The sequence below is a fragment of the Schistocerca piceifrons genome, chromosome 8 (genome assembly GCF_021461385.2).
Source record: "Schistocerca piceifrons isolate TAMUIC-IGC-003096 chromosome 8, iqSchPice1.1, whole genome shotgun sequence".
NCBI classification, from domain to species: Eukaryota; Metazoa; Arthropoda; class Insecta; order Orthoptera; family Acrididae; genus Schistocerca; species Schistocerca piceifrons.
Window position 1 is genome coordinate 171,858,576 of NC_060145.1, and position 15,141 is coordinate 171,873,716.

General features: G+C 44.0%; 1 protein-coding gene across 2 annotated transcripts in view; it reads left to right on the forward strand.

The window, feature by feature from the left end:
* Positions 1-1,663: 1,663 nt before the first annotated feature.
* Positions 1,664-15,141, forward strand: part of LOC124711259 (putative fatty acyl-CoA reductase CG5065) — a 492,981-nt gene continuing 479,503 nt past the window's right edge. For both annotated transcript variants that reach the window (XM_047241233.1, XM_047241234.1), the window contains exon 1: positions 1,664-1,825. The gene's annotated coding sequence lies outside the window, so the exon portion shown is untranslated. The remainder of the gene's footprint in view (positions 1,826-15,141) is intronic.

The window sequence follows — 15,141 nt, forward strand, 5'->3', positions numbered from 1 at the left end:
ACTTGTGCAACAGCTACGTGTATTTTTATTCTCAAAGCATCAATAACGGAAGTAGAAACCACATACACGTAAGTAACTATTAAATGTTTCTTGAAAGACACTTAGAAGCATGTTTGTTTAAGTAACTCAGCTTATTTGCTGCAATTTTCGGATCACCTCTCGAAATGCAACATTCAGCGCCATGGTTAATTATTTTTCTTGCTTCATAACTTTTGTTAACAGAGTCTCTCCGAGGATTAGTTGGTGGCTTCCACGATGTATCCAGTATTACTTAATCACGCATTTCGCAACAAAGTACTACAGACTAACCCGAATGCACTGGCTTTTGCAGTGGCTACTACAACGCTGCAAATAGTACTGTTAGTGTTACATCTGCAATGGCAGTGCCTGTCGTCAGACACAGAACACCAGCGGTCCGAAGTCTTCCAACGCCTATCGTTTCAGAACTAGGAAGCCCAGTGATCAGAAAACAGTTGGTTTTCGTTTTTTTTCTTTTTTTACATTCATGATGCTTAGTACCAAACAGGGTAGCGTAGTGTTACAAATATCGTCGATATCAATTAGAAGAGAGTTAAACAACGCGGGCTACAGAGCGATGAGTCCGCATAAGAAATTTATATCACAAAATCCGTGGGCTCCAGACCACTTTAATGCACAAAGAACGTTGAAAATGTGATCTGCTGATAATAATTGTGTAGTACTTAAGCTTGCAAATTTTTCGAAGCTAAATTCACTTTTACATACTTTATATTAGAAGAGATGATGTAGACTGCTATTATCGGCGACATATGACACGATACCATGCAAATATTAATGATTATAGCAGAAAATTTCCATCTCCTTTCAGAAATGTTTCAGGAAAGAGTGTAATTTTTCGCGTGGCCATTGTTTAACTCCATCCTCTACTGGTTGAAGGTATTAATACTTCGCTTACACTAAAATTATTGTTTCATAAATTTTACTAAATGTTGTCGTTAAAGTACCGAAATCATCTTCATTCATTCACAAGGAAAGATAATGATTTATGACGGTTCTATTACATCGACACTGACTTCGCAAAACGTATCAACAACACAAAAATAGCCGTACTGCTACGTTACGAAAGTTAAATTATCGCTAAAAAATATTTTCTTTTGCTATTACTTCGCACAATGCCAGTGTCATTCATTACACTCAAACAAACCGAAATTATTGGTCACGTAATAGATAATACTCACTATAAGTTCATTTTTTACCTTGGCTATGCAACTAATCACCTCTCCCGATTTAAATCTGGCTCCAACTAGTTTCAACGCATGGTAGTTCAAGGACCTGCCACGAGAGGCCGACCAGAACGCGGCAGTGTCGTTGGCGCCCGCAGATTGGTTGTGACATCTAGCGGTCAAAGTTTGAAGCATTTGCGTCCGTTAAGATAGGTGACAAGGGTGTACAGAAGTGCTTTATTTAGACCACGCCGACACAAAAGCTTTTTATATCACTATTTCAGTTTTTATATAAAGCTTCCAATGTACTGTAATTCTATATATTCAAATATAGCGGTGAAAAATAATTCGAGGGTGTAGCAAAACATTGACTGGTGCACGGATATCCTTGGAGAGCTGTAAGCATTACTTTCTTTGGATGTTCCGGGAAAATTGATCCCAACGCAGCGCGATGTGTGGTTGTCTCAGAGAGTGCGAAACATGGCTGACAGTGGTTTGGTGCAGTTTGGATTTAGGGACTTCTCATTGATTTGTTGTGTGTTATAGCGCTTCTGTGATACCAGTGTTAATTAGACTGCAGACTTAAGGAGTTTTGTATGCATAATAAGACGGAACCGCAAATCGTAAGTCTCTACTTGACATTAATTTTGAGTATCTTGCGGCTGTGCATCCGGCTTTTCAAAATTCTCTGCGGTAGTTCATCAGATCTCTTTATGTTAAAATGTGTAACAAAAAATCTACGTTGGGAAAAACCTAACCACTGCACCAACTTTCGTCATATGCTAGGGTTTTGCTTGTATTTTGTTTGTAGGTACCGGTACCACAGCTCTGCATATTTGCGGCAAAGGCACGCCCATTTTTGGTAGCCTTTCTATCAGGAAATGTCATTTACAAAATGCACTGTTACGACATACAAATTTTAACTACACGGATCGTACTGGTACCTATTTTTATTAATGAAAGGAGTAGGAACAGTTTCATTCTTGGAAGTAAATACAGTGTACGTGATTGAACAAGGCGAAATAAGGAAACCTGAACTCCATAGCAAGATTTAAACTTGTTTTCCGTCAGCTAATTGAATAGCTGTTTCTTTCTGTTGACAGTTACTTTTAAACCTGCTGGGCAAATTTTGAAACGGGAACAGTAGCTCTATCGAATTAGATAGTATAGTTTTTGTAAAACTCATTTTGTTTCGCTTATTCTGACAGTCGCATTGTAGCTACGCGGTACTCAAAACCAGAGATAAAGATAATGAGGTAGAATATTCATCGTGTCTCTCTGGCTACGACATTGTTACAGAACCCTCAAGCTTCAATTGGAGTTCACTACATTATGCTGAAAAATTGACTGTCGATGCGATTTTTTAAGTTTTTTGCAGTAAATTTGACTTACTGTTTTGCTTTCATTATTCATTTTGACATGTGGCAAAGTGATAACTTTGCCCAATATTAGGTTTAGTTTTTGTTTTTATTGCGTGTTCCGCTCTCCTTAACGTAAACTTGTGGATTCGTGCCGTAATGCAGTACGCAAAATAACATTGGGAACGAACACAAATAGGTGTTATTTTTCTGCGATCTGTGCATGCGGCGTATGTCCAATTAATAACGAACACTCAAATGCTTGACTGGCACGGTAGTTGTCGAAAGTAAGAACACGTTAGTTTTTCCGTCAACCGTTGTTCAAGTTTTAATGATGAAAGAGAGGTTCCGGATAAATGTAACCTTGTAACCAGTCTCGAGATTAAATTGTCTAGGGAATACAGGCTAATCATAATACGCATAGGTTTTATTTATTTATGCATTTATTTTACCTGGCAAGATTAGCGCCTTCAGGCCCTCTCTTACATCTTACTCATCTCTTCTGCAATGAATATCAGTTAAGACTACTTAAGTGTGTTGTAGCAAAGAAAAACGCACTTTCACTGAGGCACCTCATTACTCAAATCAGCAGATCAGAATTTCTCCGTTATGGAATGGCGAATTATATGGTATATACAATGACAGGTCATATCTAAAGCAGAACCTATCGTCTGTCTTGTAACTGGCGTTGTAACACTTGTAGAGTAAAAGTCGAGAAATATTCATGTTCTAAAAACGTGCCTTATAATCAGGCACGTTACTGGTTAGAGGATACGCATTATAGCCAGGACAGAAAGGTAGCATTATAAACTGTCTATGCATTAATGTATACCGCCAGCCAAATCGGGCAACGAACTAAATTTAGCCGCGCTGCGAGGAACAGCCTTCTTTCTCACTGTTTCGGAAATGTTTGCAGCTCAGTAGTAGAATTGCTGAACAGATTTTTTGTTCTTTTTCATTTGGTTTTACGAGTACAATCCGCTGTCTGCAGCGTGGCGACCCATCGGCGGTGTTCGGTTATCGACCAACATGGGGAACTGTGTCGTCTGTCCCTTGAAGATTGTTTCATCGACTGTGTGCTCCGAGAGATGTAGTTTAACTATAGCCTACCTACTCTCTTCTCCCACCACCGCCGTCGTCCTGCTACCGTCCCATCTCTTTCTAGTAAAATAAAACGTACATAACAGCACGCCGGAATGCCGAACGGCCCCAGGACCTAACCTGTAAAAGCTTGCAGGTTTCTAATCAGTATTCAGTTTTGTGTGTCCTTTGACTCGATTGAGCGATTTGTTGGCAATGAACATATGAAAATTCTTGTCTCTGTCAATAATACGGTACGGTTACGAGATTGATACCCAACAAGGCATTTCAAGCGAAATATGTTAAGCGTCACCGATTAATTCTGCAAGTGGTCTCGGCGGTGTTCTTAATAATGCTTGTTTGAAAATCGTCAAATGACTGAAAGATATACGAAATGCTTAGTTTACAGAGACTGTGTATACTAGTAACGGGTTTTTCATTTCGATTTTGAAGGGACTTGAAATGGTCTTGCTGCGACTTCATTGAAAAATGGGACGTTTCCGTTGAGAATTATTGTAGGCAAAAACCCCAGCCTTCGGTATCGCTATCCCCAATCCCCATATCGTGCAGATAATTATTGTAAATCTAAGGACGCAAAGCTATTTTTGTAAAGAGTAACAATGGCGGCACTATAATTTGTTTAGATATACTGAATTCTCAAAACACACTGCCTCGTATTATGCGGGAGATCTCTATGGGTCTGCTGCACGATACTGCCATATTGTTGTACAATGAGTCATTTGGAAGTGATCACTATAGCACGTCCCGTGAAGTTGAATACTCCGCAAAAATGAATTGAAATACGCAATCGCAACATAGTCATAATGATATTTTCGTATTTTATAATGAATTATTCTATTTACAGTATATGTAAAGCCGTTAGCTTCCAGTTATTTTTTTTAAGTCAAGGATACTAAAAGAGTATAAAAATATGAAACCTAAATTACCGAAAAAACTGAACTTGATTTAATTTTAGTTATGTCCCCTCCTGAGCTTTCCGCTTTTAAGCAGTAAGTGAATGAAATTTTCTGCTTCATGTTTTTGTGCAGTCTCAATGTCAGTTCACGTGCAGCGGGAAATCACATTGATAATCAGTGTGACTAATCAACTCACTATTGGGTTGGAAATCTAGAGGCGATGTGAATATCTGTTTAAACTGAGGCGTAGAATTGCCTTAAGATTTGGTTATTGTAATGATTGCAACCAAATAAATTAACTTTGTTCGCTGAATGTTGGCAAAATTTATCGATGTACTGGTGTAAGGGATGTGAACGTTGATATAGCGTATTTACACTGAGGTAAATAAAGTTATGGGATAACGATATGCACATATACATATGGCTACAGAATCGCGTACACAAGCTATGAAAGGGCAGTGCATTGGCAGAGCTGTAATTTGTACTGGGGTGATTTATGTGAAAAGAGCCCTGACGTGGTTATGGCCGCACGACAGGAATTAAAACTTTGAACACGCAATGGTAGTTAGAGATAGACGCATGAGAAATTCTTTTTCGGAGATCGTTGGCGAATTGAGATCCAGTGTCAAGCGTGTGCCGAGAGTTGTTAGTGCTAAAAGACAAGCAACACTTCCTGAAATAACCACAGAAATCAATGTGGAACGTACGACGAACGTGTCTCTTAGGACAGTGCGGCGAAATTTGACATGAAATGGCTATGGCAGCAGACGAGCGACGCGAGTGATTTTGCTGTCTGCACGACGTCGCTTGCAGCGCCTCTACTGGTCTCGTGACCAGATCGGTTGGACCCGTAAACCGTGGCCCGGTCAGATGAGTCCCAAATTCAGTTGGAAAAAGCTGGTGGTAGGGTTAGTGCGGCGCAGATCCCATGACATCATGGACGCAGGTTGTCTACAAAGCACTGTGCAAACTGGTGGTGTCTCCATAATGGTGTAGGCTGTGTTTACATGTAATGGACTTTGTCCTCTAGTCAAACTGGACCGATCTTTGACTGGAAATGGCTATGCTCGTCTACTAGGAGACCACTTGCCATGGAATTTTAATGGATGACAATGCGCCATAATAGCGAATAGTTTGCCCACCCAGATCGCCCACACGAATCCCATCGAACGTTTACGGGGCATAATCGAGGGGTCAGTTCGTAAACCGGTAACACTTCCGTAATTTTGGACGGCTGTAGAGACAAGAAGGCTCAATGTTTCTGCAGAGGGCTTCCAACGATTTGTTGAGTCCATATCACGTAGAGTTGCTGCACTACGCCGGGAGAAAGGTGGGCGAACACTCCTTGGGGTATCCCACGACTTTTGTCACTTCGGTATACAACGTTAGAGAACCGCTCTTAGCCTTTCAGTCGAAGCAGTTTATTATATATGAGTACAGGTACTTACATAATATAAAATACCTTGTGTGTCCAGCGTATCTGTATGTGCACCATCGTGTGTTTCATAAGAGATTTATGTCGCTTCATGTCAGCCTTTGAATCTTGCAGAGCATCTCAAGAGTTATTTAGAAAGGCTTCTTCGTTACTGTTGTACCGACGTTGAGCCGCGTGGGACTTCATTATTCCCAATAATATTTTGTATGGAGTAGTAAGGTCCGGGAATCGTTTGGGTCTTTTGAGTAATACTGGAGATGTTGCTAAACCAGTTTAATCTAGCAGCTTCGTAATTATTCATCAAGTAACCCACACACCTGAATCGCAAAACGTGCTTTATCTCCTGTATCCACACGTGGTACACGATTACTATCCTTCTAGCTGACGTGTTAACCATGTTTGCAACATGTACAAACAAGAATTTCTATCGACGTATCTATCCACGCATGATACATGATTCCCTAGCCTTCTAGCTGAGATACTAACGTTTGCAACATGTCCAAATAAGAATTTCTGTTCACGTATCCTGTATAAAAAAAAGAGTCCAGGTCATATCGTGAGAAGGGCACTTCTCCAGCTCTTGCATGTAATTGTGGTTTTAGTTTGATCAGCAAACATTCTTCCCGTCCGAACTGCGATGAGACATTCTTCGGAAAATACCGCTTCCGCGAGGAGGCATGTGGAACTGCAGCCAACAAAGCAAAGCATATTGCAATTCACGGCTCCATGTCGTCTGGTAATGCGTTCTGGAACATCAGTCTAAATCCTTTCATTTTAAAAACAATTTTTAATCTGCACATATATTGTTAACCGCGGTACTTGAATTTCAGCTGCTCTTTTATGAATGGATTTCTTTGGAGACTGCTAAACTGATTGAGCGACTGTAGCTCACGTGACTTCGGCTTGAGATACTGAGTAGGAAACTCGTGAAACGTTCCGACAATACGTCATAATCTGGCTGATAATTAGAGGTGCTTTCATCAGTGAAATTCACCGAGAAATCCTGCTTTTCCTTAGAGGACGTGTGTTCTCTCGTGGTTCCGTAATTTTGTTACGTCTACTACGCGGCATGTCTTTGGCACTGCCATAACGAAAGCACATTTCTCCTAATCAGGTTGGGTTGCTTTCCAAGGCGAGGCCTCCATAAAGCGACTAATAAAAGAACTCATTATCTTTGTCATTGTTTGCCCTGTCGGTGGACGGAATTCAGATTCTCAGCAGCGTAGCCCTGAACGCCGCTCACATTAGTCATGGATTCACAAGTTAAACAATACGGTGCAGTACCGACAGCAGTGCTTTTCGTCAGCTTCAGGCAGGGATACCAATAAAACAACTATTTTTCTCCAATCGTGCAAAGTCAAAGGAGTTACGGGGACAGGTTGATTAACAGACTTTACTCCATTCGACATTCGAACGTTTTCTTTTTCTTTTTTTATATGTAGATCCAGACGTTTTCGCAAATAATTGTTAATTCTGTCTAATTTTAGCACACGAGAGTTGAAAACGCCTTAGGCTGGTTGCAATAAGGGCGCTGCGATATTAGACTACTGGCCATTAAAATTGCTACACCAAGAAGAAATGCAGATCATAAAAGGGTATTCATTGGACAAATATATTATACTAGAACTGACATGTGATTACATTTTCACGCAATTTGGGTGCATAGATCCTGAGAAATCAGTACCCAGAATAACCACCTCTGACCGTAATTATAGGCCTTGATACGCCTGGGCATTGGGTCAAACAGAGCTTGGATGGCGTGTACAGGTACAGCTGTCCATGCAGCTTCAACACGATACCACAGTTCATCAAGGATAGTGACTGGCGTATTGCGACGAGCCAGTTGCTCGGCCACCATTAACCAGACGTTTTCAATTGGTGAGAGATCTGGAGAATGTGCTGACCAGGGCAGCAGTCGAACATTTTCTGTATCCAGAAAGGCCCCTACAGGACCTGCAACATGCGGTCCTGCATTATCATGCTGAAATGTAAGGTTTCGCAGGGATCGAATGAAGGGCAGAGCCACGGGTCGTGACACATCTGAAATGTGACGTCCACTGTTCAAAGTGCCGTCAATGCGAACAAGAGGTGACCGAGACGTGTAACCAGTGGCACCCCATACCATCACGCCGGGTGATACGCCTGTATGGCGATGGCGAATACACGCTTCCAATGTGCGTTCACCGCGATGTCGCCAAACACGGATGCGACCATCATGATGCTGTAAACAGAACCTGGATTCATCCGAAAAAAATGACGTTTTGCCTTTCGTGCACCCAGGTTCGTTGTTGAGTACACCATCGCAGGCGCTTCTGTCTGTGTCCATGCTGCTGCAAACGTCGTCGAACTGTTCGTGCAGATTGTTGTCTTGCAAACGTCCCCATCTGTTGACTCAGGGATCGAGAAGTGGCTGTACGATCCGTTACAGCCATGCGGATAAGATGCCTGTCATCTCGACTGCTGGTGATACAAGGCCGTTGGGATCCAGCACGGCGTTCCTTATTACCCTCATGAACCCACCGATTCCATATTCTGCTAACAGCCATTGGATCTCGACCAACGCGAGCAGCAATGTCGCGATACGATAAACCGCAATCGCGATAGGCTACAATCTGACCTTTATCAAAGTCGGAAACGTGATGGTACGCATTTCTCCTCCTTACACGAGGCATCACAACAACGTTTCACCAGGCAACGACGGTCAACTGCTGTTTGTGTATGAGAAATCGGTTGGAAACTTTCCTCGTGTCAGCACGTTGTAGGGGTCGTCACCGGCGCCAACCTTGTGAGAATGCTCTGAATAGCTAATCATTTGCATATCACAGCATCGTCTTCCTGTCGGTTTAATTTCGCTTCTGTAGCACGTCATCTTCGTGGTGTAGCAATTTTAATGGCCAGCAGTGTATAAAGGTTCGTAAAATTTTAAAACTCGATTTCTCGTAAACGCTGGAGAAGCGCACTGTGCAAGAGAAGCATTTGTTACATCTAAATTCGTATTGAAATCTTGCGGAAAATGAGAAAAATTGGGACCTGTTGGGTAGATGCATTCCATGTCAGCAGTAAGTTTGCGTTAGGTCGTGCTCGGTTGTTCTACTCAACAAGCACTGCCCGCGGCACGCTGGTGTCCACGTTAGTCTTATTTCGGTAGTCAGTCTGAATCTGCCCGAAGTGTGATAAGTAAACCAGCTGATATCAGTTGTAGATTTGAATACTGCTTAACCTCTCCGAGGAAATAAGTTGTCGTGAGCATTTATTCTTAAGCTATCGAACCTAGCAAGAAATGTCAACACTGAAACTCAATTAGCAGATGAGAATGAAGTCAAAAGAGTAGCTTCACTTGAACTGCTTGTTCTGGAAAAGAGCGCACGTGTTATTTTTGGAGCTTTCATCTTTCCTGCGATGAACAAACTCTTGATCCAGACTCCCACTTTGGAAAGCCAGCGAGCCGTGCCAAGACGAATGGATTCATTAATAAGTCTCTGCTTAGTCTCGGAAGCCTTGTCGAGTTTTCTCATCCTGGACGAATTTAACCATGCAGCCTTTATCACTTGCGGTGTGATTACTTCGATAATCGAAACGCTTCAGTTCAAAATGTGCTTATTTTCTAACAGGGATAGTTGTTTAGGTCGCTTCGTGGCCCTCTAAAATGTTCTAATTTGTAGGGAATGCAGACGTTTTTAGTTAGTTCGAGGCCCAAACGTAGAACATTGTTCATTTGATATGCACTCCTGGAAATTAAAATAAGAACACCGTGAATTCATTGTCCCAGGAAGGGGAAACTTTATTGACACATTCCTGGGGTCAGATACATCACATGATCACACTGACAGAACCACAGGCACATAGACACAGGCAACAGAGCATGCACAATGTCGGCACTAGTACAGTGTATATCCACCTTTCGCAGCAATGCAGGCTGCTATTCTCCCATGGAGACGATCGTAGAGATGCTGGATGTAGTCCTGTGGAACGGCTTGCCATGCCATTTCCACCTGGCGCCTCAGTTGGACCAGCGTTCGTGCTGGACGTGCAGACCGCGTGAGACGACGCTTCATCCAGTCCCAAACATGCTCAATGGGGGACAGATCCGGAGATCTTGCTGGCCAGGGTAGTTGACTTACACCTTCTAGAGCACGTTGGGTGGCACGGGATACATGCGGACGTGCATTGTCCTGTTGGAACAGCAAGTTCCCTTGCCGGTCTAGGAATGGTAGAACGATGGGGCGATGACGGTTTGGATGTACCGTGCACTATTCAGTGTCCCCTCGACGATCACCAGTGGTGTACGGCCAGTGTAGGAGATCGCTCCCCACACCATGATGCCGGGTGTTGGCCCTGTGTGCCTCGGTCGTATGCAGTCCTGATTGTGGCGTTCACCTGCACGGCGCCAAACACGCATACGACCATCTTTGGCACCAAGGCAGAAGCGACTCTCATCGCTGAAGACGACACGTCTCCATTCGTCCCTCCATTCACGCCTGTCGCGACACCACTGGAGGCGGGCTGCACGATGTTGGGGCGTGAGCGGAAGACGGCCTAACGGTGTGCGGGACCGTAGCCCAGCTTCATGGAGACGGTTGCGAATGGTCCTCGCCGATACCCCAGGAGCAACAGTGTCCCTAATTTGCTGGGAAGTGGCGGTGCGGTCCCCTACGGCACTGCGTAGGATCCTACGGTCTTGGCGTGCATCCGTGCGTCGCTGCGGTCTGGTCCCAGGTCGACGGGCACGTGCACCTTCCGCCGACCACTGGCGACAACATCGATGTACTGTGGAGACCTCACGCCCCCCGTGTTGAGCAATTCGGCGGTACGTCCACCCGGCCTCCCGCATGCCCACTATACGCCCTCGCTCAAAGTCCGTCAACTGCACATACGGTTCACATCCACGCTGTCGCGGCATGCTACCAGTGTTAAAGACTGCGATGGAGCTCCGTATGCCACGGCAAACTGGCTGACACTGACGGCGGCGGTGCACAAATGCTGCGCAGCTAGCGCCATTCGACGGCCAACACCGCGGTTCCTGGTGTGTCCGCTGTGCCGTGCGTGTGATCATTGCTTGTACAGCCCTCTCGCAGTGTCCGGAGCAAGTATGGTGGGTCTGACACACCGGTGTCAATGTGTTCTTTTTCCATTTCCAGGAGTGTATCTGCAGTGCAATGAAAGACTTCGTGTTGCTTGACAGATGGCGTAACTCGAGTTTGTAGAAAAGGCTATTTGATCCTCTCAGATTTGAACACTCTTCTTCTTCTTATCCTCCTCCTCCTACTCCTCGTCCTCTGCCTTCTTTAGTATTAAAATCCGAAACAGCTCCATCCAGTTTCACCAGCTTGTTCCGGCGTATGCATGACATGTTCTTCCACATAGTGTGATTCTATGAAATTTTAACTATCGTTACTGCTAGAACATCTTTCCTTGTACAACCATGTCTAATATATTTCAAACTTTTACTCATTAGACAAGCATCTTAGAGTTTTGCGTAAGCTTCATCATTTTTCCTTGTTACCACATATAAATTCATCTGGTTCTCTTTCGCTGCTTTCCATTTGAGTTTTGTCATTCGTATAATATACCTTTGGGAAGGGTTTTAATCTTGTTTCTTTGCCATCTTAAGCTGTTGGAGATGACACCTGCTCCACAGACGGCGATCTTAGACTGAATGGCATCATTGTACGTGAAAACTGTTACTTTACTTGTTGTGCTAACCATAGGACGCTTCACCAGTTTTTAAACCCTTCGCTTAATGAAGATTATGTAATATTTCGCTGATACCAGACGCTAAAACTTACAGTGCAGATTAAAACAACTGAGTTACGCGTGTGTCGGCTCAAAACTTTTGGCAATGAAATTCAACAGAAGCTCCTCTGTAGACCTTGCTGAACTAGTTTCCTGTATAAAACTTTCTCTTAGCCGTTAAATGTACACTTTAAGGAATTTTCTTGCACACTAAAAGCGTGGGTAACAATGTTACATGAGCCGTCCCATCGCACTTCACGGCCCAGTTAAATGTTGGGACTGGCAGTAGGCTTTATTACCGCGCATCATCCACTGCAGAATGGAAGAATCATTGCCAAAGGCCGAGAATTACCGCCCTCTCTACTTTACGGCGCTAAGGTTTTTGCGTGTAATCGCATTAATTTTTCGCATCGCGAGACGTAGTATAACTAATGTCAAACCATCGTGGTACTGAAAAATATCAGAGATGGTCACTGGGGAAACTATATTTGAACCACTGTGTCAATAGTTAGCGACGATAATCGCTAGAAAACTGGCTTACGCGTTGTGTAATGTCTCAGATGCCTCATGCAAACCAAATGTGCACACAACAAAGGCCGCCGGTCCATCTAAAACTTCCATCCTCAACCCCCACCACGCACATTAGGTCATCAGGTTTAAAGAAACCTATCACAGGGATGATTGCTATTACAATCCTGAAAGTTTATGTTCCGAGAAGTTGAGCAACATGCTACTTCCTCCCACATACGTGTCGCGTAACGACCACTACAGGAAAGTACACTGAAGGAAAAAAATCGCAACTTCAAAAAATAGTTCATGTAGAGTAATGTAACTTCAGGAATACGTTTGTCTGGGTAATATATTGAAGTGATAAACGTTGCAAGTTCACAGGTTAATCTGAGCGCTAGATAAACTAGCTAACGCAAATGTGAAACTCTGGTACATTAATAACCGTTGTAACCGTCAGAGTGCTGAATGGAAGCATACAAACGTACATGCATTATGATTTACAGATGACAGATGTCACTTGGTGGGTTTTCCATTTCTGTCGCACTTGGTCAGTACAGGGGCGGTTAATGCTGATTGTGGATGCCGCTAAAGTTGTCGTTCGATAAGGTTCCATACGTGCTCGATTGAAGACATATCTGGTGATCGACCAGGCCAAGGCAACATATCGGCCATCTATAGAGCGTGGTAAGCTACAACAGCGTTATGTGAGCGAGCGTTATACTTTTGGAAAACACCCCCAGGAATGCTGCTCATGAATGGCAGCGCAACAGATAGAATCAACAGATTGATATACACATCGACAATCAGGATGCATGGGATTACCAGGAGAATCGTCCAGCTGCCATACGAAATCGCACCCCAGATCTAGGTGCAGAATGTTTACCACATAAACAGATTGGTTGGAGGCCCTCAACTGGCCTCCTGCAAACCAACACATGGCCATCACTGGCACCGTACCAACTCGTGGTCTAGTGGCTAGCGTTGCTGCCCCTGGATCATGGGGTCCCGGGCCACTCCATTCGCCGAACAATCATATTCGACAATGCTAGACGTACCCTTATACGTGGTGAAAAGTATTTAAACCGACAAACTCTGGGAGGTTGTAGGGGACATCAAAACAAATATTTTTCCCTAATGTCATTTTTTCCTATGAGGAGTATTTAAACCAGTACAAGTAGATTTTTCTGGCGGCAAATCAATTAAACCAACAAACACTTTTCCATTTTTTTATGACCAAGAAACAACAGATTAACACAACCCAGTTTCAATTACAGTAGATTTTTTAAAATGCCTCCATTGGCACGTAAACAAAGGTTACACCGTCCGATCATGTTCTGTCTGACACGGGCAAAAACCCCAGGAGTATCGTGAATTGTTCCTGCTGCTGCTGCTGCTACTATCCGGGCAACCAGATCCTCTTCTGATGCAACAGGAGTTGCAGGAACAAGGTTGCGCATCTCTCCCCACACAAAAAGTTCAGAGGGGACATATCTGGGGATCGTGCAGGCCATGGTACAGGACTACCTCTGCCAATCCACGTTTCTGGGAACCGTCGGTCCAGGAATCGACGCACACGACGGCTGAAATGTGCCGGCGCCCCGTCATGTTGGAACCACATGCGTTGTCTTGTAGGGAGCGGGACATCTTCCAGAAATTCTGGCAATGCTCTGGCGAGGAAATTGTAATAGTGCCTGTCATTTAATGGTCTAGGTAGCAGATACGGCCCAATTAAACAGTCCCCAGTAACACCGACCCACATATTAACGAAGAACCGCACTTGATGAGCGCTGATAACTGTGGCATGTGGGTTATCCCCACTCCAAACATGTGAATTGTGGATGTTGAAGACTCCATCACGCCCGAACGTTGCTTCATCGGTAAACAACACAGAGAATGGAAATGTAGAATGCATTTCACACTGTTCCAGGTACCACTGCGAAAACTGTGCTCTGGGTGGATAATCAACTGGTTGCAGGTTGTGGGCACGCTGTAAGTGAAGTGGACGTAACAATTGCTCTCCAAGGACAGTTATTACGTTCGTCTGATTCGCCCCCATATTTCGTGCAATTTTACGAATGCTGATTGAAGGCTCCCGCTCCACATGTTGCAAGGCAGCTTCCTCAAATTGCAGCGTTCTTACCGTGCGACGGCGTCTCTGTCCAGGTAATCTGCTAAATGACGCAGTCTCACGCAGACGTTGGTACACAGCAGCAAGGGTCGTATGATGCGGGATACTGCGAATAGGGTATTGTTGATAAACCCGCTGTGGCGCTCGTCCGTTGTGGTGCGCTACGTAGTACGCACCAACCATATCAGTGTACTCACTCCAGGTGTATCGCTCCACTAGTAAACAGAGACAATGCACTACTACACTGGTGGACAGCAGTTGACCACGACTGAAGATCGTAATACGACCTCTAACAACTGAAGAGCGTAATACGGCCTCCAGCGGTTTAAAAAATCCTCATAGGAAATAATGACATTAGGGGAAATATTTGTTTTTTGTCCCCTACAACCTCCCAGAGTTTGTCGGTTTAAATACTTTCCACCTTGTATGGCGAGAGGTGAGAATGCGTAATGCAATCAGTACCATTGTCTAACATGATCGTTTTGTTGGTCCATTTGTTACGGTGTCGGGAGACATAATGTTACATGGGGGTACTGACCTCCAAATCTTTGAACGAGGTACACTCGGCGGACAATGTTTTTGTGACACTGTACTCGTTCCCCACGTGCCTCTTTTCAGAGGTGCATTGGGCTCTTTCATTTTTATAGATGACAAATGCGCGTCCGGATCGAACTGCGCAAGCGGAATAGTTCTTGCAGTGAAAGGATGTATGGGGAGTGGGATGGCCTGCCCGTTCTTCCGACTTAAATCCCATCAACCACGTGTGGGATGTGTTGGG